The sequence below is a fragment of the Natator depressus genome, chromosome 4 (assembly GCF_965152275.1).
Source record: "Natator depressus isolate rNatDep1 chromosome 4, rNatDep2.hap1, whole genome shotgun sequence".
NCBI lineage: Eukaryota > Metazoa > Chordata > Testudines > Cheloniidae > Natator > Natator depressus.
In genome coordinates, this window is record NC_134237.1 from 119,890,716 (window position 1) to 119,915,094 (window position 24,379).

The window sequence follows — 24,379 nt, forward strand, 5'->3', positions numbered from 1 at the left end:
ATTTTGAGAAAGTCAAAATAATGTTTCAAACATTATTGTGTCTACCATTTTAGAATAATGGCCAAATTTCATCATATTTTCAAACACAAAAATTTCAGACAACTCTAAATCCATGTCTTTCTGACATTTATGTACAGAGCATAGATAAAATATGACAAAATGCTTTAGAAATGCAAACAGCTGATGTGACGTGACATACGATACAAATGATATCTCAGCTTTCATATAATGTGTGGATTAGATATTGTGGGGATCTTGTTGGCAAGGTTTTTCCATTTCTAATGTCTGAATCTCTTCATTTATAATAGTGAGAAAAACAATGAAGCCTTTGTCTATTAAAATTCAATCATTTTCCCCTTGAGTTTTTCACTCTACAGAATGATTGATTAAAAAATAAACACATTTTATTTCACCTTGGGAAAACTGTATGTAGTGTGCTGTTTTGGCTTGGCCAGGGCTAGTCTGTAAAATATTTCCTACTTTGATCATTTCACTTTACCTCTGAGTACAATGTGGCATTTTTGATTAGTGTCTTTATGATGGGTTCCTAGTATTGGATAGCGGTTTGCATTACTTAGAGATATTCTTCTAAATTGCCTCTGGGACAGATAATTCAGTGCCCCATAAGCAAAGGCTTAAAAACATTAAACAATCTTTAATAAAGTCCCAAGATTTATCTGCTCTATAGGTCATTCTGCAGTCTGTACATTTCCTCTGTACAATTCTGACTACTTAGTCTTTTATGATACACTTTCAGTTCAGGGACTTCTTTCACTATGGAAGAGCATCAAAGAACAAAATCACTAAGTATTTTATTATTCCAGTCTGCTGCTGTGACCCTTATCAAAACTGGCATTGAGCTTATTGGATAAATACTCAAGTTTTTCATCATTTCTAAAGTTCATTTTGAAACAGTATCCATGCCATTCTAGAACATTATATTTCCCTTAAAACAGCACAAAAACTGTGTAAGTCAGCAGTAGCCTCATGATTGTAATCCACATATGTCTCTTGAGTCTAAGTATCATTAATCTTTTCTATCTTTCTTTGTCTAATACCAACTTCAAGAAACAGAATATTATTTTACATAGTTAACACGTAAACTTTGATAGTATAACTTTCATTCTCTTGATTGCAACTTCTACTCCTGCTTGAAACTGGGTGAAGTCCTGGGGGGAGTTGGGTTCTAGAAAATATTTAGCTTTCTTTCAGTTTGAGAGACGGGAGCAAAACTTTTGTTTCACTAGTTTGATTAATCCTTCCCATCTCTCCATCTTCCCATTCCATCAGCTGACACAGTATAGTATAGACCAGTGGCGCACAACCTGCGACCCGCGGGCCGCATGCGGCTCGTCAGGGTAATCTGCCGGCGGGCCACGAAACAGTTTGTTTACATTGACCATCCACAGGCACGGCTGCCTGCAGCATGGTCAATGTAAACACCAGCGGATTACCCTGACGTGCCGCAGGTTGCCCACCACTGATATAGACACTGTCATTCTGTCTGTTACAACTGTTAGTAGCAGCACTTAAAAGTTCATCATGCCTTAGTTCCCATATAGTATCGTAGTTCACATGACAAGCTGCCTGGAGCGGCCACCCTCAGGGCAGACTGTTTAAAGCAGGGCACAAACCCCAAATTGGTTGTGTGTGCTATACTTAGATTTCACCAACCAAATATCAAGTGTGAGCTCCTCAAGCACTATAACAATTTTAGCATGGAGTCATGGACAGTCCCCTTGCATACTGGCTCTGTGGATGGGGAGAAAGCAGTGGACGTGTTATTCCTTGACTTTAGCAAAGCTTTTGATATGACCTCCCACAGTATTCTTGCTAGCAAGTTAAAGAAGTATGGGCTGGATGAATGGACTCTAAGGTGGATAGAAAGCTGGCTAGATCATCAGTCTCAACGGGTAGTGATCAATGGCTCCATGTCTAGTTGGCAAGCGGTATCAAGCGGAGTGCCCCAAGGGTCAGTCCTGGGGCTGGTTTTGTTCAATATCTTCATTAATAATCTGGAAGATGGCGTGGATTGCACCCTCAGCAAGTTTGCAGATGACACTAAACTGGGAGGAGAGGTAGATTCGCTGGAGAGTAGGGATAGGATACAGAGAGACCTAGACAAATTAGAGAATTGGGCCAAATAAAATCTGATGAGGTTCAACAAGGACAAGGGCAGAGTCCTGCACTTAGGAAGGAAGAATCCCATGCACTACTACATACTAGGGACCGAGTGGCTAGGCAAGAGTTCTGCAGAAAAGGACCTAGGGGTTACAGTGGATGAGAAGCTGGATATGAGTCAACAGTGTGCCCTTGTTGCCAAGAAGGCTAATGGCATTTTGGGATGTATAAATAGGAGCATTGCCAGCAGATTGATCGTCCCCTCTATTCAGCATTGGTGAGGCCTCATCTGGAGTACTGTGACCAGGTTTGGACCCCACACTACAAGAAGGATGTGGAAAAATTGGAAAGAGTCCAGTGGAGGGCAACAAAAATGATTAGGGGGCTGGAGCACATGACTTATGAGGAGAGGCTGAGGGAACGGGGATTATTTAGTCTGCAGAAGAGAAGAATGAGGGGGAATTTGATAGCTGCTTTCAACTACCTGAAAGGAGGTTCCAAAGAGGATGGATCTAGATTTTGGGATGATTTAGTTGGGGATTAGGTCCTGCTTTGAGCAGGGGTTGGACTGGATGACCTTGTGAGATCCCTTCCAACCCTGATATTCTATGATTCTATACTCTGGTCTATCTTGCCACCCAGACAAGCTTGTAATAGATGGTCGCTTACACCAAAAATCACAACAATGTTCAGGTTACTCCCAGTCCCAAAGGACCAGTCACTTACCCCAGGTCAATTGCATCCTAGATCTCTCATCAAAGACAATGATTGTAGCCAATCCTGTAAAAAATGTACTAAAGATTAGTTAATTAGGAAAAAGAAATGAGAGCTATTTAAAAGGTTAAAGAAGGTAAACAGACACACATAAATAACTTTCAGTCTCAGATTCCAAGAGGTAATAGAAGCTGCTGGAATATTCAAGCTCTTTAAGACCTCTCAGGCTAACCCAGGCCAATCAGCTGGGGATCTCTTGCTTAAGAATCTTTGCCCCTCAGACTTCAAGCAACATGAAGGTATGGTTCCTTCTTGTCAAGGATTTTTATTCTTTTCCCCCAGTGTTCAAACTGATAGGACAAGTCCACCTGCACGTCTCCTCTTTGTGGGCATGTGGGGAGGAGCAATCAACAAAGTCTTTGTTCTCGATAAAAGAAAAGGAGTACTTGTGGCACCTTAGAGACTAACCAATTTATTTGAGCATAAGCTTTCTTGATGTTTCATAATGGCTCATTTGGTTCTTCTTGGTTTGCAGGACCTAACACCACCTTAGGAAGCCAGCATTTCTACATTAATTAATGCTCCTTTCCTGTTTGATGACTTACAGGGTATGTTTACACTGCAGTTAGACACCTGCCACTTGCCTGTGTCAACTGACTTGAGCTAAGGGGCTCATGCTAAGGGGCTGTTTCATTGCAATGCAGACTTCCAGGCGTGGGAAGAAGTCTGGGCTCTAGGACCCTGCAAGGTAATTGGTCACCTTCTCCCATTCACTCATGATATTACTGAAAGCACTCTACAATACCCTGCTCTTCCAAGTAGAATGCAGTGTGCTAGATCATCAGCTTGTATAAATTGTCCTAGTTCATTTGAACTATGACCACCTATGGCAGCTGAGGATCTGGCTGCATGTGTTACATAAGCTCAGAGGCTTGGTACTCTGGCTTCTTATCACTGTGGTTTCTATTAGGGCTTATTTACACACTCTTTGTACCACTATAACTATATTGGTTTAAGTACAGAGGGGTAGCCGTGTTAGGCTGGATCTGTAAAAGCGGCCAAGAGTCCTGTGGCACCTTATAGACTAACAGACGTATTGGAGCATGAGCTTTCATGGATGAATGCCCATGGCTAAAGAAGTGCAACCCCCTAGTATGGGAATAATTATACTGATATGAAGGTGCTTATATTGATGTAGCTTATTGCCATGAATTTAAACTGGTATAGTTAAAGGTACAACAACTGTTTGTAGACTAACCCTTATTCTATGTTTAATATGTGTGAAATTATTATTTATATTTCTGACTGAAGTCCATACTAAATATTTTTAATATGATAGAAAAACTTGGGTTTTATAATATATATAGTCACCATAAAGAGAGTAGGTATTAAATGCAAATGATACATGGTTCTAGAACATCTAAATATATAATAAGGTTTGCTCGTTGTTCATAAAAGAGCAATAATGTTCTTAAAATATTTACTGAATGTATTAGAACTTACAGGTTCTCTGGAAGTTTTTACTGAAGCTGAAAGGTATAGAAGAAAGTTGTAACTTTTCAGAATACTAGAAAAAGTGACTTATGTGGAGAAAAAAGTGAGGTTTAAAGGGCTAGCTAGTCAGGGAGCATGAAGATAGTTCAAAGTTCATTCTAAGAAGTAGCAAATCCTTACATTCTGAGATTATTGGGGGTGGGGGGCGAAAACCAGACTCTCAAAATTGAAAGTCATGACTTCAATGGAGCTTAACCAGGGATGAATTTGACCTGCTCAATACAGTATGTGCTTTCTGACCTACTCTATGGTAACTGATATTGACTATCTAAGAGAACATAAGTAAGATAATTATAACCATGGGGTAGATTCTTACAATCTAAATGAACCAAATTCCCTCAATTGCTTTGTTTGGATGCAGCCTGCTACAGAGGAGACATGCACACTCCTGGACACCTTGCTCTGTTCATTCTCATTATACTCAATTTGAAATATAGATTATTTTGGCTGAAAGTAGATGGCTGCAGTTTGTCTGGAAATAAATGTAGCATTTCCTGAGCAGAAGTGGGGCACTGGCTCTTGTCTCTATTTCAGCAGAAATGACAAAACACAGGAGCAGTTGTATGTAATACTTGGATAGGAATTACTTGACAAGAAACATTATTAAATATCAGACAGATACAATTAGACAATTGCCACATAATTATTCATTTACCTATTCATTTTTATGAGACATTGAGAACCACTTGGGTGCTTAGCAAAGAGAGGTGCTTGCATGCAGAAGAAAAGGAAGTCTGATGAATCTCTAAAGGACATTTTACTCTTGAAACAAATATGCTTGCTTTTCTAAGTAGTTGATGGCTTTTTAGGGTCAGACAAAGCAAGGGACCTGGTTTAGAATCACAAAGTATAATAAATGGGCTTTGAGTATATTGTATCTTCACTTATCTGTTTGGCCTACCCACTTTCAGATGTCACCAGCCTCCACTGTTTCTAAGGTAAAGAATGAAGAAATTCCATCCCAATATGTTAGACACATTGTTCATAACCTTAAGTATATACTGTAATTTAAAAAGTAGATTAAAGAGAAGACAAAGCAATGTTACGTTTTCTCACATACTTATTAGCTTTACTAACACAGTAGGTATATAAAAATAGACAAGTTTTTAGCACTATAAATTGTATATTTCAACTATATATAAGAGACTAAGTAATTTACGTGGGGAATACCATGACTCCTATAATAAATGTTGTTTTTCTCATAAGGTTGTTTCTGGGCTCTATTTTTGCCTCCCAAAGAATTCAAATGAGTCAGTGGTAGCTGTTTTCTCTACCCTGTAGCAAGGTCAGATTAGCTAACTGCTAGGAGCAAATTAAGTAATGAGGATTGGACACAGGTAACTGCAAAGCAATTATATCCCAATAGCTTATACACAAACAGACACAAAGAATCTGCTGTCTTGCAAAAATACCTGTTTTAAAGAAGTTTGATGGGTAAATACTACTGAGATTTATGATAATAAAGGTTAAAGAACTGAGGAGCAATGTGACTGAATGTTTCCCACGGGAAGTGGTTTGAATTCCACACAAGCCTTACGGAGGGCAAATTTCTGCTGTCTACTTATGAAGTAAAGAATTGCTCTTTGCCATCCTTCGAGGCCAGGGTTTGACTCCCCCTGGGGGGCCGTGAGCAGGTTTCGGGGGTCTGCCAAGCAGGGCCAGTATTAGACTCGCTAGGGCCCAGGGCAGAAAGCTGAAGTCCCTTGAGCCCTTCCACCTGGGACTGAAGCCAAAGCCTAAGCAACTTAGCTTCCTGGGGGGCCCTGTGGCATGGGGCCCCAGGCAATTGCCCTGCTTGCTACCCTCTAATGCTGGTCCTGACTTTTATATGCATAAAGCTAGTTGTTATGGCACAGGTGAGCCGTGGAGTTTCTATAGCATGTTGGGGGGGCCTCAGAAACAAAAAGATTGAGAACCCCAGAGTTAAGATATCACATGTGATTGTGACGTTCCCCTCTGGTGTCATCCGGACTGGTGATCTGCTAGGTCACCCCAATCCTTGACTCTGGGAGCCAGCCTTATCCTGCTCTGCTGTGAGAACCCCCACTCCTGGGCTGTTCATACACAGCCTCTGGCATGTAAGCTACTCCCAACTACTTGCAACCGAATGACACTAGAAAATATCTCCAGTCCCAGACACAACCCTTGGAACCTCTGTCTTGCAGTGTCCAGTTATGCCCGCTGGGTGCTGCAAACTTATATAAGTTCATCAATTTAACAAAGAAATTGATATGTACTAGGCTTGTTATCCCAAGGGGAGCCTCCGACACACTTCAAACCAAATGCACTGCTTCAGGTAGAATAAACAAATTTATTAACTATAAAGATAGATTTTAAGTGATTATAACTCAAAACATAACAAGTCAGATTTGGTCAAATAAAATAAAAGCAAAACGCATTCTACGCTGATCTTAATACTTTCAATACTCTTAGAAACTTAGATGCTTCTCACCACAGGCTGGCTGGTTGCTCTTCAGTCAGGCTCTCCCCTTTGATCAGCGCTTCAGTCGCTTGGTGGTGGTACGTCTCTTCCTTTTATCATGTCCTTTCCTCCCTTTTGGCTTTGCCCCCCAGAGTCAGGTAAGCTCTCCCCCCGACCTCCAGAGTCAGGTAAGCCTTACTGAGTCTATCCAAGCAAGGTTGAGCAATTCCCCTGGTGTGGCCTCATGCAGGTGAGTCATTGCATTGTAGCTCCCTTGCTGGACAATGGCTGTTGATGGGTTGTTTGACACCCCGCCCGGGCACTGGTTGCTTTCCTTACTGTTGCCTCTGGGGAGCTAATATCTGGCTGATTCCCCCAATTTACAGCATATTTTAGTGACTATCATACTACACAATTCTCATAACTTCATATGCATTAATAATACACATGTATGGATAGAAAAATGACTTTCAGCAGATCATAACCTTTCCCTTGATACCTTACAAGGCATGCTTTATACGTAAGATCACGATTAACTTGTGCAAATTGTCATATTTCATTTGACGTCAATGGAGCTACACAGTTAACACCAGCTGGACATCTGCTCCATAGTGTCTCAAGAACACTGTATCAGAATAAATACAGACCTATTAAATACTGTGTAGTGTTGAACTTTGGTTTCATGCCTTATACATTTTTCTTCAATCTGTCAGATAAGAATCTGGCATCAAATATGGAAATAGTTCTCCTTTATAGCTGATTGCTTTTGATCCCTGTGACAGCTCCTCACTCATATGTAGGTATGACCTTGCGATCCTATTAAACAAAGTTAAAGTGTTCTTTGCCTTTATTACAATAAATGCCTCTCTCCATTTAGTAAGTAAGTTATCATTAGCTAGGGCATGTGGTGTGAGTGTAAAGTAGAGATGGGTCCGATCTGCAAAATTCAGATCCAAATCCAAAGTTCTAGAATGTGTGGGTCAGAGTTCTGATGTGACTTGCCAAAAAAACTCAGACCTAGATGATCCAAAACACTCCCAGAGTTCAAGGGTGTTTGGGTCCAGGATGTGTTTAGAATAATTTCTAGTGTAAACCAAGGAAAACAAGGATAGGAATCTTTGGGGCTACAAGAGGGATGTACGTGACACATACACACACCCGGGCTCCCCACCATCAATAGAAACTTTCAATGCCTCCTTTAAGGAGGGCAGGCTGCTTGCTCTTCTCAAAGAAGCCCTTGTATAGCCTATGGTCAAGAAACAATCCTTTGACATTGACTACCCAGCCCATTGTTGGAATTAATTGACCTGAGGGCACACTGCAGGCTTCATCATCTTACGGAGGAACCTTTTGGGAGGGAAATGTGGCTTCAGGGCCGGTAGTTAGGGAGGGTTGCATATTCCCGTTTGTCCATGTGGAACAGTTTATAACTTTGTGGGATTGATGTGGTTCTCTTAATTTCTTTAGATTTTGTTTTAATTATTTAGGATGTTTGAAAGTGTGAAGCACTTGTTGTGGTCTTATAAATAACAAATACTATATTTTGGTATCCTAAGCATATGCTGTGTTAAAGTATAACATACCGTATGTGAAACCGTATGTGAAAAAGACCCTATTTTGGAAGCTGCGGCAACAAACTGTGCTCTGGCTTAATTCCAGGCCTTTCAGCTCTGATTTTATTGCAGCAGGTAGTAGTGCCAACACACAAAAGAATGTGCTAAGCTGGTGATGATGCACTTATAACATGCTCCCACCGTACTTACACCTCTTTATCACGGACTTCCCACAGGAGAGCTGGAACACTGAAATTGTGTTCGATGTGTCTCATCTACAGTGTGGGCATTTTCCTGTCTGTCACAGACACTGAAACCATCTCACTAGAGATGAATTGCTTACTGAGACTTGAGCAAGTCTAGCTGCAAGAGAAATGTTTGAATATATAAGGTGGTACCCTTTAGGCTCCTATAGGCTCTGCATATACATTATTTTCAGGGGGCTGGCTATTAAAGTATGCTTGACCAGAAACAGGTTAAAAAAGAAGCCAGATCATGTGTGTACATGTACCCTTACACATATATTTTGATTTGACAAATTAAAAAATTCTTAGCAAACTGAAAACAATGGGAGACACATTCTCTCCTAGTAATACCTGGCATTCTTCAGCCTTTTCTTCCAGTTAGCCAGCTCAAAAGCACTATTTAGCAAGTAAATGAAATGTAGAAAATGGAGGCACAAATTCAAGCCTGCTACAATCTTTAGGCACCCAAATCAATATTTGCCTAGCAAAAGGGATGTTCATTTCAGATATACTTGAGCACTCCCAGTTTCCAGGGACTAAAATTGAGGCAACTTTTATTTGGGAGTTCAAATGTGGATTTAGGTGTTCAATTCTCCGCTCCCCGTCCTTGGTTTAGACTACTACGGATCTTTCCTTCTTTTTGCCAACTCATAACTTAGAAGCTAGTACCAGACTTTAGTATAACGTTTACTGCTAAAAGTAACATAAATACAGCTAAGATGAACTGTTTTAGTGTTTTGGCATCTTCATGAAAAAATAAAGTGAAGATTATTGAAAGGCTTATGGAAAGTCTCCTAGCTGCTGGTAGGTATCTCCCTCCCTGATATCAGTAATAGACTGAAGATCATGAGGCTGCTATGCGTTATTGTCAAGACTACAAGATGCTAGTTCGGGAAATGAGGTCCAAGCTTTTTGCAATCAGCATAGGTACTGATATGGTAGAGTTTATTTCTGAAAATCGTATAACAGTAAGTATATATTTCTCTTTGACTGGCTAAAGTGCTTCTGTCATCAAGTACTCCAATCAAAACAATGGGGGCTGACCCCATCAAATCCACTTTTTCCCCTCTCGAGGGCCAAATCCTCTACAGAAGAATGCACAAAAGTACTCAGAGGGTGGGGGTAACAAAAGCTGCTTTGAAAAAACAAAAGAAACACTTGAAACAAGCACATCAACTCAAGCACATCAATTCCCATGTCATGAACAGCTGGTGCAGAGCTACTGCACTGACGCTCAAAAAACAATTACCCATCAGTGTTTCATAGAATCATAGGATTAGAAGGGACCTCGAGGGGTCATCTAGTCCAGTCCCCTGGACTCATGGCAGGACTAAGTATTATCTAGACCATTCCTGACAGTGTTTGTCTAACCTGCTCTTAAATCTCCAATGATGGAGATTCCACAACCTCTCTAGGCAATTTATTCCAGTGCTTAACAACCCTGACAGTTAGCAAGTTTTTCCTAACGTCCAACCTAAACCTCCCTTGCTGCAATTTAAGCTCATTGCCTCTCGTCCTATCCTCATAGGTTAAGAAGAACAATTCTTCTCCCTCCTCCTTGTAACAACCTTTTAGATACTTGAAAACTGTTATCATGTCTCCTCTCAGTCTTCTCTTTTCCAGACTAAATAAACCCAATTTTTTCAATCTTCCCTCATAGGTCATGTTTTCTAGACCTTTAATCATTTTTGTTACTCTTCTCTGGACTTTCTCCAATTTGTCCACATCTTTCCTGAAATGTGGCAGCCAGAACTGGACACAATGCTCCAGTTATGGCCTAATCAGTGCAGAGTAGAGTGGAAGAATTACTACATGTGTCTTGCTTACAACACTCCTGCTAAGACATCGCAGAATGATGTTCACTTTTTTTGCAACAGTTACACTGTTGACTCATATTTAGCTTGTGGTCCACTATGACTCCCAGATTCCTTTCCACCGTACTCCTTCGTTGGCAGTCATTTCCCATTTTGTATGTGTGCAACTGATTGTTCCTTCCTAAATGGAGTACTTTGCATTTGTCCTTATTGAATGTAATCCTATTTACTTCAGACCATTTCTCCAGTTTGTCCAGATCATTTTGAATTTTAATCCTATCCTCCAAAGCACTTGCAACCCCTCCCAGCGTGGTATTGTCTGCAAACTTTATAAGTGTACTCTCTCTATGCCATTATCTAAATCATTAATGAAGATATTGAACAGAACTGGACTCAGAACTTTATCCCTGCAGGACCCCACTCGTTATGCCCTTCCAGCATGACTGTAAACCACTGATAACTACTTTCTGGAAATGGTTTTCCAACCAGTTTTGCACCCACATTATAGTAGCTCCATCTAGGTTGCATTTCCCTAGTTTGTTTATGAGAAGGTCATGTGACACAGTATCAAAAGCTTTACTAACGTCAAGATATACCGCGTCTACCGCTTCCCCCCATCCACAAGACTTGTTACCCTGTCAAAGAAAGCTATCTGGTTGGTTTGACATGATTTATTCTTGACAAATCCATGCTGACTGTTACTTATCACCTTATTTTCTTCTAGATGTTTGCAAATTGATTGCTTAATTATTTGCTCCATTATCTTTCCATGTACAGAACTTAAACTGACAGGTCTTTTATTCCCTGGGTTGTCCTTATTTCCCTTTTTATAGGTTGGCACTATATTTCCCCTTTTCCAGTCTTCTGGAATCTCTCCCGTCTTCTATGACTTGTCAAAGATAATCGCTAATGGCTCAGACATCTCCTCAGTCAGCTCCTTGAGTATTCTAGGATGCATTTCATCAGGCCCTGGTGATTTCAAGACATCTAATTTGTCTAAATAATTTTTTACGTGTTCTTTTCCTATTTTAGCCTCTGATCCTACCTCATTTTCACTGGCATTCACTATATGGGACATCCAATCACCACCAACCTTCTTGGCGAAAACCAAAACAAAGAAGTCATTAAGCACCTTTGCCATTTCCACATTTTCTGTTGTTTTTTCTCCCTCATTGAGTAACTGGTCTACCCTGTCCTTGGTCTTCTCTTGCTTCTAATGTATTTGTAGAATGTTTTCTTGTTACTCTTTATGTCTCTAGCTAGTTTGATGTCATTTTGTGCCTTGGCAGCTGGTGCAGAGTTACTGAACTGACGCTCAAAAAACAATTACCCATCAGTGTTTCTCACAGGTCTACTCCAGATCCATTGTTCTGAAAAAAAAATTAAAAAGACTGTACTCATCAGTGCTTTACAAATTGCATTCCTACTCAGATCAAATGCCTTTCTTTGGTCTCACTCCACTTCTATCTCTGCAGTTGGCCTGTCAAAGCTGGCAGCCTTTTCTTCTTCATTATTCAAAAGGACAGTTAGAGGATAACAAGATCTTTCTTCTTATTAAAGCTGCTTTGCTCCTTCCCACCTGAGTTCTGGTCCTGATGCTTGTCTGGGAGACCCAGATAGTCTCTTTTGGGGTGCTACTCTCTGATATGATTCGATATAGTAGGATTTTTCACAGTAACCATCTATGATGTCCCCTGCAGAGGATAATGATTTCAAAGAGGCAATGAACAGGGAAAAGCACATAGGATTTTAAGAAATAAGTATCCTGTTTTTAAGTTGGTTGTTTTACAATAAGCTCATGATTTTTTGTGGGGCCATTCCTGTATCTAAATGAATGAGAGAAATAAAACAAGCTAAAAGCGATAATACGCTTCCACGTTTGCATTCCCTTTCCTGAGCAGTAATAGTGGAACTAGACATTTTAAATGTCTTGCTGCAGTTTTGTTTTTGCATCTTTAAATTTTAACAAAGAACATTTTTTTAAAAAAGTAGCTATTTTGTTCCAGCTTTTTAGTATATTTTTGAAAAGCTACTAAACAATCCTCATAAATCTGGAGTGTCTACTGTGATTTGGAAGGCACAGTATAGGCTAATTTGGAAGCAATATGGTTTGAAGGGACAAATGTAGGTTTAGAAGTTGGGAAGTAGCAAGTTCTGACCCCAGCTGTGCCACAGACGTCATCCTTTCAGCCAAGATTTTCAAGTATGACTTCATTTTTGAACTTGAAATACCTTGAGCCTAATTTCAGAAGTGCTAAGATGCTCCAATTGACTTCAGCTGGATCCTTAATCCCTCTGAGAATCAGACTCTGTACATCTGGACATGGGCACCTAAGTGTCTACTCTGCAATTAAAAAAACAGTAGCTGGTCCATACCAACGGACTTAGGCTCCCAGGGCTTGGGTTGTGGGGCTGTTTCATTTAGTGCAGATGTCCAGGCTCAGGGTGGAGCCCAGGCTCTAGGACCGTGCTAGGTGGTAGGAGCCCAGAGCTCAGGCTGCAGCCCGAGCCTGGAAGTCTACACTGCAATGAAGCATCCTGATGAGCCCAAATTAGCTAGATGCAGGTTTTTAACTGCGGTGTAGACATATCCTAAAGTTTGAGACACCAAAGTCTAGATGCCACTTCTTAAAATCTGGACCCTAACCTCTCATCAGTTTTCCCATTTGTAAAGTGTGTGTGTGTGTGTGTGTGTGTGTGCGCGCACGCATGGGGGAGAATAATACCTAGTTCCTGCAAAAAGGCTGTTAGAATTGTGATGTTGCACCTTATAATGCTTTATGGAAATATGCTTATGAATGTAAATATGACATAACTGAAATATGTTTTATGCTACATATGCCATGTAACATATCTCTGCAAAGGTTATGATCTACTGAATGTATTCATCCTATTTGTATGCATGTATCATTTTTGTATTCGAAGTTATGAATATTGGCTGTGTACTTGTTTGATTTTAAGTAGCCTTCGTAAGGCATTTGGGCAGCTTCTTTAGAAAGGAATTTGCAAGTTAAGTGCCCGATCAAGAACCACTTAATGGACAATGGATCTTGGAAGGCTCCAATCCATATAAGAAGTCTACTTGAGGATGTTCAAGGTAGCATGTGAACAATGGCTGCTACCTGTAAGTTCTGAGTCATGCATGGACATGTGACTTGCCCATGTGACTCCAAAACTCCATCTTGTAGCTGAGATTCCACACAGGGGGAGGAGGGGTGTCCATCCACAAGAGAGGTCTATTTAAACCCCTGGGAGACCTCTCCATTTTGTCTTCAGCTGGATCAAGAGATAGCCTCTCCACCCCCAAAGAATACCTGAAAGAAACTGGAACATAGGACGGTAACCACGGGGGTCTGAGTGATTGCTGGACTCAGACTAGAAGGAGGCTAGTCTGTAAAAGACGCTTACTGGAACATCTCTGAGGGTGAGATTTTATCTGTATTCAGCTTCTTACTGTATTAGGTTTAGACTTGCGGGTTTTGTTTTATTGTGCTTGGTAATTCACTTTGTTCTGTCTGTTACTACTTAGAACCACTTTAATCCTACTTTTTGTATTTAATAAAATCATTTTTTACTTATTAATTAATCCAGAGTATGTATTAATACCGGGAGGGGAGGGCAAACAGCTGTGCATATCTCTCTATCAGTTTTATAGAGGGTGAACTACTTATGAGTTTACCCTGTATAAGCTTTATACAGGGTAAAGCAGATTTATCTGGGGTTTGGACCCCATTGGGTGCTGGGCGTCTGAGAGTTAGACACAGGAACACTTCTTAAGCTGTTTTCAGTTAAGCCTGCAGCGTTCAGGGGACATGGTTCAGACCTGGGTCTGGGTTTGCAGCAGGCAAGCCTGTCTGGCTCAAACCAGGCAGTGTTCTGAAGTCCCACGCTGGCAGGGGAAACGGCTCAGAGGTAGTCTAAGCACATCAGTTGGCAGTTCCCACAGGGTTTTCTGTTATCCAAACCGTCACAAGAATAAACTAATGTTTATACTGAACGTTTCAAAGGTAATGCTCTAGTACAAGTATTTTAATTCAAATATATGTATTGAAAATAATGACTTTTTTTAACTGAAGCTCTTTGGGATAGGACTCTGTTTTCTTTGTGTTCAGAAAGTGCCCAGCATATTCCAGGCACTACCAAAACCCACATAATACATGCTAATAAGAAAATGATATCAGGGCTCAATCCTGCCTAGTGAATTTAATAGAAATTTGGCCACTGATTTCAACTGCCCACAAAGAATGAATATAACTGTGGTTATAACTAGGCTTGGAAAGATTAGATTTTTGTTGGTAAATGTTGATTTTACTGAACACACACAAATGACAAATATTTCCATCAATGATCATCAAAATTTACAGATAGGCAAAGTAAGAAAAATGCTGCTTGAAAACCATTATAGTTTGATTTAAGGATATTTATTTTGTATATTTTGGCATGTGATGCTGACAGTTTGTGTTAAAGCTTTAACTTTTTGAATGTCCGTGTGTCATTAAATAATTATCTGACCTCCTCAGTTTCTGACACCCGCCATAATTTCCCACAACTATAATACTTCAAATCATTCCTTTTTTTGACAAAAAAGCTTAAATATTGATATTGTCCATTGAAATTATAAAAAAAAATTAGATTCTGCCATGCCTAATTATAACCCATGCAGTGTATGAAATCTTCCTTAAGGTAAGGTAAGGAAAACAATGAAACCTGTCAAGCTATAGGGTTATGATTTCTTAAGACCCTCGATATAGTTAGTTATAGGTTGTTATTACTGGCACTCTTTCAAGTACATAAACTGATGTTACTATGCTCAACCTTATTCTGAAGTTTAACAATGAGGAAATCATTGCAACAGCTCAGGACTGATTTAGAGGCAGTGGGAAATAAGATCAACCAATTTCTTTGTGTTTATGCCCATACATGCCTAGTCAGGCTGTCAATTATCAAAGACTGAGAAAAGAGCAGAATTGTTTCAAAGTCAAACTTTTTTTAAAAAAAATTTTCTGTGAGGCATCAGGTTATCTTTAATCCCTGCCCTTAATCAAACATACACTTTCCTCAGTCTTAGCTCTAATCCTCTCCTTATTTGTTTTCAATTCATAAAAAGTGCTTACCACCTTAAAGTTCAGAAATTTCCTTCCTTGCATTTTCTTCCCAAAGTCCTTTTTCCACCCCACCCCCCAAACCCTCAAGCTACCCATATAGCGTATCATTCAGCGCTCTCAAGCTGCAGCCAGAGGAAGATCTTGTTCAGTGCTGGAGGAAGACCAAAGGCTGAAGTACCTCAGAATGCAGTGAAAGAGTTCATAAGCTAAAGAGTGTGGCTTAGAGGCGGAAGTAGACATATGGTTGCCAGCCCTCCAGGATTGTCCTGGAGTCTCTAGGAATTAATGATGAACCTTTAATTAAAGATTGTCAGGTGATGAAACCTCCAGGAATACGTCCAACCAAAATTGGCAACCCTAAATAAACAGGAAGTGTAGCTGTTCAGCACCTTGCAAGATTGAATTTAGTGTATAATGGGCTGTGTGTGATCCTTCCAAATATTGGGCCCAATCCTCTGTTGTGGCTGAGGAGTGCTTGGGGCAACAAAGAAGAGATGGGGTGCAAAGGTGGCTTGGAGCTGCCTTTGAACACAAACTTGCTTGCCAATCCTAAGGTTCAAGTCAGTGCAGCCTGATGGTGCAAAGTTGCAATGGTATGTGATAGCGCTCGCAAAGCTTCCTAACTGGAGGAAAGGATGGATGATGGCATAGGAGCAGCTATCCAAGGATCCCCATACACAGGGGAAATCCTCTAGCTGCTGAGAGAGCTGGATTTAGGGCAGATTTATATAGCATATTGAACTCAAGGATTTGGAGCTTAGTCCAAGAGTCATTCTGGGTAACAAGAGTGCTCGCTGGTGGAGTTCTGGCAAAAGAATCCTCTGCTATTTAGTAGAAAAAGCACTTTTAAGTTGTATGCCAGCTCTCGACAATACATACTGTAGTAATTATGTTCATATTTGTATTCTTCTTTTGCCCAGTCCTCAGACCTTTACTGAGATGAACAGTGCTTGACATCCAGAATTGGGGGGTTGCTGAACTTATAGGCCCCAATCCTGCAAAAACTTACACATGTGCTTAAGAGTTTGCAGAATCAGGGCCTCTGATTGTAGGCTTCTGAAGATGGGGTCTTGTCTTCCTGTTTTTATCTGTAAAGCAGTATGTGTGCCTATCGTGCTATGCAAACAGTACATAAGAATGTTATAGATCACATGGCCACGGATGAGAGAAATGGTCGCAGATGTTTAATAAGGTACTGATGGAAAGAAGGTGGTTTTTCCCACTAGTGCCACCTGTACTTCCAGGGGCAGCTGAGGATCTAAGAGTTGCTTTGTGAGAACCTTCAAGTCTATACAGCATTTTGGAATCCTCTGATAAAACTTACCATATCAGTGCACAGTTAAACTATCACTTTATTGTCATCCTTTGAAGTCCTTCCCCCTCATATTTGTATTCAGTTTCAATCTGCAGGTTAAAACTTTCCTAGTTTAACAAATGGCATTTCCTTCTGATCATGCTTTTAGTGCCTTCCAGCTATCAACTTGCACTGAGGAAGGAGAAGGTCAGGTGAAAGTTTACATGCTGAGGTTCTTCCCCCACTCTGTCTTTCAGAGAAAGAATGAGGTCCTTAGTGCCAGCAGCCTTATTCTATATTCCCTTATCCTAGAGGCTAACCTTATTACCTCCAGCTTCAAAAAAAAGCCCTGCATAGATTATGTCTGCTAGAAGATGATCTAGGAACCACAAAGCGTTTTTGTTTTCAATTATTTTCCAGCCAAAGCACTATCAGCTTGCAGTATTTATTTATGAAATGTAATTTCATATGAAATATTGTACATGTGAAAGCTTTTAAAGCTCATGCCTTAAAGACTGGAAATTAACAAGTACATAGCTACTTGCATGGTCCTCGGATGTTGCTCACATCTCAGTGGGATCTCTAATGGATCTTCCACATCATTTAGTGTCTCACAAAATTTCAGAACACACCAAGTCATTTTTCAAAAGCAATTAAGCTGAAGTTATGTTTTAGGGAAGCTACCTGCCAATTCACTGAAAAACAATGATTTTTTTTTTCAGTGCCTAACCTTCACAAAGGGGAGCTAATGCAAAAACACTAGGAGGCAAACTCTTATCATGATCTGAAGACATTTTGCAACATAGCTCCCTCTAACATTAGTGAAAACTAAATCCTCCTCAGTTGACAACTTACTTCCAGCACCACAGTGAAATCATTACCCTTAGAACATTATACACACTCTGCGTATGAGCATGCAAAATCACCAGACTGTCTCATACCCCACACTAGTGAAGACTGGGACTCAGATTCCATGTTAGGCCTCTTCAGTTTCTCATAACTCCCTAATTCCTTTTGGGCTGGACTGTCTCATGCTTTCCCTAATGCTTGAGTCAATATAGTTTGTTGAAGATAAATGGAAATCAGTTCACCATTTTTAATTTGTGTGTGTAAAACAAACAGATGTTCTGTCCAGAAACTTTGCAAGCCTTATTTGTCTAGAGGGAGAGCTCAGAGGCCTCAGTCAGGGTCAGGACCTCAAATACAATGTGAGAAACACTGAAGTCAGAAATATCATACTTCACTTGTTTTGTAGATCTCGTGTCTTACACCAGCCTGAAGTTCAGATGGTTATGGATCCATGGTTCTGATTTTAGCCTATCACTAGTTAAACAACTTAGCAGCATGTACTAGGATCTGTGGAATGCAATTTATCAAAGGAAAATATAGACTGAAGATTGGGGGGTGTGGGAAAGAATGGCTAATTGTTGTAGAGCTATTATATGGTGCAATAATCTCCAGAGAGATTAAATGAAAGCCGTATTTCTCACCTACTAAAAACCTTAACTGAACCAAATACTGGAGAATATACTGTTGAGAATTCTCCTGAACTGGGCTAGGATGATCCAGATGACCACAGAGGTCTTTTCCCACCCGTGATGTGTGACTCAATACATCTGTGCAACTTAAAATGAGACTCTTTTCTTCTCCCTGTGAAGTCAGCTCACTTCTACAAAAGTGCTGTTTCACATGAAAATCCCACTCATGTCAAAGCAGAAACTGCATTTAAATTTTACTTTTCTCTAGAAGAACTTACACTCCCAGGTAAAGTGCCATGAATCTGATTCTTATCTATGCACACTCTATCCTATAACCAAATTAATAGATCACAAGTAGTGATTACAGGTACCACAAGACACCTTCCAGTGGGCAGTGTCTGGGAATGGGGAAGATCAACTGGGGAAGGGGCACAAACAGCCATAGCTAGGGAGAGAGACTTTGGGCCGGGGTGAAAGTAACTTAAGGGACTTACCCGTATGCAGGGCGGCCGGGGTCCTGAGCAAGGTTGGGGGGCGGCTCAACCGGAAAGTGCGGGGTCTCAGGCAGAAGGGGTGGGGCTGGAGCCAGTCTCCCCCAGCCAGCCCTTCAGTGCTGCCTGGCCTCCTGCAGTGAATTAAAGGGCCCGGGGCTCCCGGTCACTGCCTCAGCTAGCGCTACCCGGGGGCCCCGGCCCTTTAAATCACTGCTGGAGCCCCGGGGTAGTGCTAGCAGCGGCGGCAGCTGGGAGCCCCGGGGCTCTGGTGGCAATTTAAAGGGCCAGGGGCTCCAGCCTCTGCTGGGAGCCCCAGGCCCTTTAGAATTGCCGGGCCCAGGAAAGCTGCCCCTTTTGGCCCCACTCATCATCAGCCCTGCCGGTACCATCAGCTGTGTACTGGCTCTTACCAGTATGCAGTACTGGACCGCATCGGCTTACTTTCATGTCTGCCCTGGGCACACGACTAGGAGCAAACATGACTAACAGAAAGCTAGTTAAAAGGCTTCCTGATTCTTAAGTAGGGAGAGGAGAGACAGTGACGCCCTGGGTCCCTTCTGTATAGCCAGGAAGACCTACTGAAAAGGAAGTCTATGTCATCTCACCTGCCAACTGGTTGAAGTTGGTAAGGCCTTGGCAGAGGTGAAAGTGGGCCAGTATGGGGAACAGGCAGCGCGGATGGGCTGGCTGGGGGAGGCTGACCCCCAGCCCCACCCCTTCTGCCCAAGGCCACGCCCCTTCTGCGCAAGGCCATGCCCCTTCAACGGACACCGGTAAGAATTTAATTTTACTTTCATCCCTGGGCCTCAGGTGATTAGTACTCCATAGTTTCAGTTAATTTACTCTGGTGTTGCATTTATGTTTTGGAGATGAACCAAGCCCAGAAAAAAGAGATGTGAAGAGACATTATTCTTCCATCCCCAGCTGGTGAGTCAGCACCCTGGTCTACGGTAAGCTGGAGTTCCATTTCCAAAAGCACTATCTTGACAACACTGCCCCTAAGGAGTGGAGGATCAAGCTGTCTAAGTCTGATCCCTTTGTGGCTGGCATCACATCCCTCCTTGACTGGATTGCCAAACAAGACCTATTTCTTGCTCAGCACACTCTCTCTTGTTAACAGGATTGTACCTCATGTTGATTTTTTTTTCTTTCAAACTGATCATACCAGAACTCTGCTCCTTATTAGGAACAAGTGAAGTTACTTCGATCAAAGCCTCAAACAAAGTTTCTACAGCTTTAAAATATGTAACAAGGTTTGAAGAATAGTCTTTAATAATGGCCCAGCATCAGCCTATTGCTTCATGATTCAAACATGTTGTTTGTGTTTAGAGTACACTAAAAACTCTTCCATTTTTCAAGTGGAAGGAATAAATAAATAACTCAAAGTTTACAATGGTTGGTTGTAAGTTTAAAGCATCTTTATGACATATTAAAACACCAGAATTAAATGATTAGAGGACTTAAGTTTTTGTATTATAAGAGGAGAAGTCTTGGTAGAATACAACAGAGAGCTGGGAAACTATAGCCTAAAATAACAGTTCGCTGCAGCACTATGATCATCACAATGACAGTAGTTTTAGCTTCACTGAATTATAAAATTGCAGACAGAAAATGTGAGTTCAAGTTCATGAAAGTAAACACAGTGAAGTCCTAACATTGCTATGCCCCCAGGGAAAGAGAATAACCGTGATTTACCTCTAACGGGGGCTGGCCTTGAAAAAATGAGGCTAGATTCCCTTCTGCCAGAGCTCTGTTTAGGATTCGCGAGGGGAGGCACGGGTACTAGGGAGCTAGTTTTGTCTCCTTGATTCCCCACCTCCAGTGCCACTTTGAGCTACTTCAGGGTAGCTCTAAAATGCCACAGTGTGACATATGGTCCTTAATGGACCCTATGCCATTAAAAGATTGGCATGGAAGAATGGAACTCTGCTGTGCCCTCTTTCCCAGCCAGCCCCTGACATGTCCTCATGCCAGGAGGCAGTGCTAGGCCTGGTGGCAGCATACTTGTGCATAGGGTGACCAGACAGCAAATGTGAAAAATCGGGACGGGGTGGGGGGTAATAGGAGCCTATATAAGAAAAAGACACAAAAATCGGGACTGTCCCTATAAAATCGGGACATCTGGTCACCCTACTTGTGCAAGCAAGGAGTTTCCCTCCAAGAAGAGAACTCTGCTGCCCATTTGCACCACTTGAGTGCTGCAATGTGGCTGGATCTCAGAAAAGAATCCAACCCAGAAACTTTAATTTATTTAAATACATGATGTCTAGCACCTTCTCCTCTAGTTAGAAAGAATTAATATCATGTGGTTATAAGATGCAATATAAATGTCACCAACAAATTGATAATTGACACGACAAAGTCACTGACATGCTGCACATTGTATTTACTTGAGAAAGGCACAGATTGTAGGTCTCTTGTGCTGTTTATAGAAACCAGGGTTTCTACCGTTCAGAAATCACTCATTTTGGAGCATTCTCTGTTTATACCAGGTCATAAGGATACCATGAATGCTATAAATGGGGGACAATGGATCAGGGTTCTTGATTTGTCCCCTGTAAGTACCCAGATGCAGCTTGTCTGTGGTCTGGAAAAACGGATGATCTGAATAGCAGACCGAATTTGAGGATTATCACGAATCTCGGTCAACCGCTTTGCATATACCAAATAATAAATGCTTTAAATGAAACAGGAGGCTCTCTCCTCTCTGCAGGGTACTGTTAAGGGGGAATGCACAGAAACACGGGGATTTGAGATAGGATGTTTTGCTTGTCTGCAAGAGTAAATCATGGGAAATCTTGGCTTTGGAGAACATCTAAAATCCTCTTGAAGAGTAATTTGACACCTGACATGCTATGCTACCAGAATATACATTACTTTAGCATCAAAGCTACATGCATCTCCCTGGAGACCTGTATTACCTATAATATGCTTTAAAATAAGGACGGTGTTTCCTATTTTATTTAAGCATGTGGAGAGGGAGCAGGATTGACAGTCCCGTGCATCTTATTCTGGATGTGTAAATAGAGGATCTTTTCCTTTTTTGGTCCCTATATCTTTTTGCTTCAAAGGGAAGGCACATAACTTCAGCTGTGCCTAGCTGCTTACTTCATTATCTGACATTATGTAGTTAAATGATTAGAGCTAGACAATTTTTTGGGGCCAAAAAATGCAGTTTCAGTCAACCCAAAATTATTTACAAATTTGTCATGACTTTGCCAAAGAGTTTCAGCCCCAAATATTTGGTGAGGGAGTGCAAGCTAGAGTCACAAGAGGCCCTATTCACAAAACAACAACTGGAGTTGGTGCTTGCCTTTAACCCAGTGGTTATGGCACTCACATGGGATGTGCAAGGCCTTGGTTTGAATCCCTGCTCTGGCAAAGGGAATTACACCTAGGTCTCACCCATCCCAGATGAGTGTCATAACCACTGAGCTAAATGTTATAAGGGAGACATCACTACTACTGATTCTGCCTCCAGCCACTTTGATTTAGCCTTTGATTGCCTTTAATTTTATTTTTAAAATACCCAAGAAAAAAACATTTCATAAGACCCAATACAAAATTTGTATCAACTTTTTTGATTTGCTGAAATTTTTCAGAATTTATGGTAGCTGTTTGACACAAAACATTTTTTATTTTTATTTTGGGACTGCCAGCACACTGAAAAATCAGTTATTTGCCCAGCTCTATAAATGATACCAACTGAAAATAACCTAGCGATATGAAACCATTGTTACACTAGTAGAAAGAAATCAAAGGATATCTGGTGTAATAAATCAATGTATGAAAAAGTAGCTGGCATGCACACTAATGAGTCATGTTGCGGTCCAAATACAAGACAGAACAAGGCTTTAAGCAAGCAAGCAGGCTGGTCTGCCTTGTCAGCTTTCCACCCTCTCTTTTATTCTCTCCCCCCTCCTGCGCATTACATACTCCAACAGATAAAAGGAATACACTGGTTTTGTTTAATATTCTTATTCACCAATTTCTATCTACTGCATTCCTTGCTCTCGGGCCTTGAGCCCAGTCCTGGGAGGCTTCCCACGGTTCATGTCATCAGGGCGAGTTTCCAAGGTTCATACCCTTGAGAGGAGCCGTGTTTGCACTGCTCCTACACAACACTCAGGGTGTGCCCTGAATGTTGCCAAGTGCATGAACCCTGCATGAATCCTTCAGAGTCAATCTATAAATAAAAATGTCTCAATCCTGCAGGTTTCATTTAGGAAAAATCCCATTCCAGTCAATGGGATTTGAATAAATCTTTTCAAAAAGAAAATTCCCAGTCATGAGAGAATTTCTGCTTTAACGTTGAATATTTTGGAAAGTGCTGAGTGTATGAAAAAGGAAGCCATAGCAGAAATTGTTTTGCAACCTTAACTACAGTGGTTATTTGTGCCTGCTGTAATAGGACTATCCAACATGGGGTGTAAGACATTGGCTAGGTTCATCTGGGTATATCTCACTGAATCAATTCCCTGTCATTGCAGAAGCCTCAGGTATTGGTGCAACTCAGTCCTTCCTGTTCTCTACCTGTGGCACATGATGGTTTAGTCTCCTGAGGGCTGTAATATTTTGGTCTAATTCTGGTTGTTGGCTTGGTGTGGGGTGGCTGGGTGGTTTTTGGCCTGTGATATACAGGAGGCCAGAGCAGATGGATCTGGTAGTCCCTTCTGGACTTCAATTCTATGACTCTGTTGATTAAAGTGAGATGGGATACTTCTTTTCATGGGCCTATGATTGGTCCTTTATACAGCTAAGTTTTAGTCTAGTTGGCATCTTGCTTCAGAACATCCTTGCGTTAGCTCTGGGAAATGTTTCCAACAGTGTTTTATTATCTAGCTTTTACCTGTGCTGAGAGGAATAAAGAAAAAAGAAATTTTGAACTAGATATCACATGAAAGTGGAGGTTTCCCACTACAACACACTGCATACACTGCAATTACTTTTTGATGTTTCTATCTATGAGAAATTGGTTTCCTAATATAGGTAGACAGAGTGGTTTTGGATTTAGAAGCTTAAGTCACTGGCAGTCTTGATAATTTTACCCATGGTATCAAATATATATTGAATACAATAGGTGGCAGGAAAGAACCTTGCAGTACCCCTCATGAGAAGACTTTCAGGGGCAGAAGTGCAGTTGCCCAATACTACTGTAGGGGACCACCTTGAGAGAAACAACCAATTACATAAAGGGCCACTCTGCAATACTTTGTGGCCAAATAGTATCAAAGACAGATGATGGATCTAAAAGAATCAGGATGATGCCTGGTCTGTGAGAAGGACTAACAGGAAACCATCACCAGAGTTATTTCCACACCATGGTGAGATCTAAAACAAGATTGAATAAGAACATAAGAATGGCCATACTGGGTCAGATCAATGGTCCTTCTAGCCCTGTCTTCCAACAGTGGCCAATGCCTACAACAGGGGTCCAGTTGCAAGATCGCAACCTTAATCTCTAGTGTTTCTTGTTTTCCGAGACTTCCATTTTCAACCTTAAATATTGCACTGTTTTTTTTCCCGATTTGTCAATATATTCATGTTTTCCTTCCGAACCAGGCTTTGTCATAAGACTATTTGAA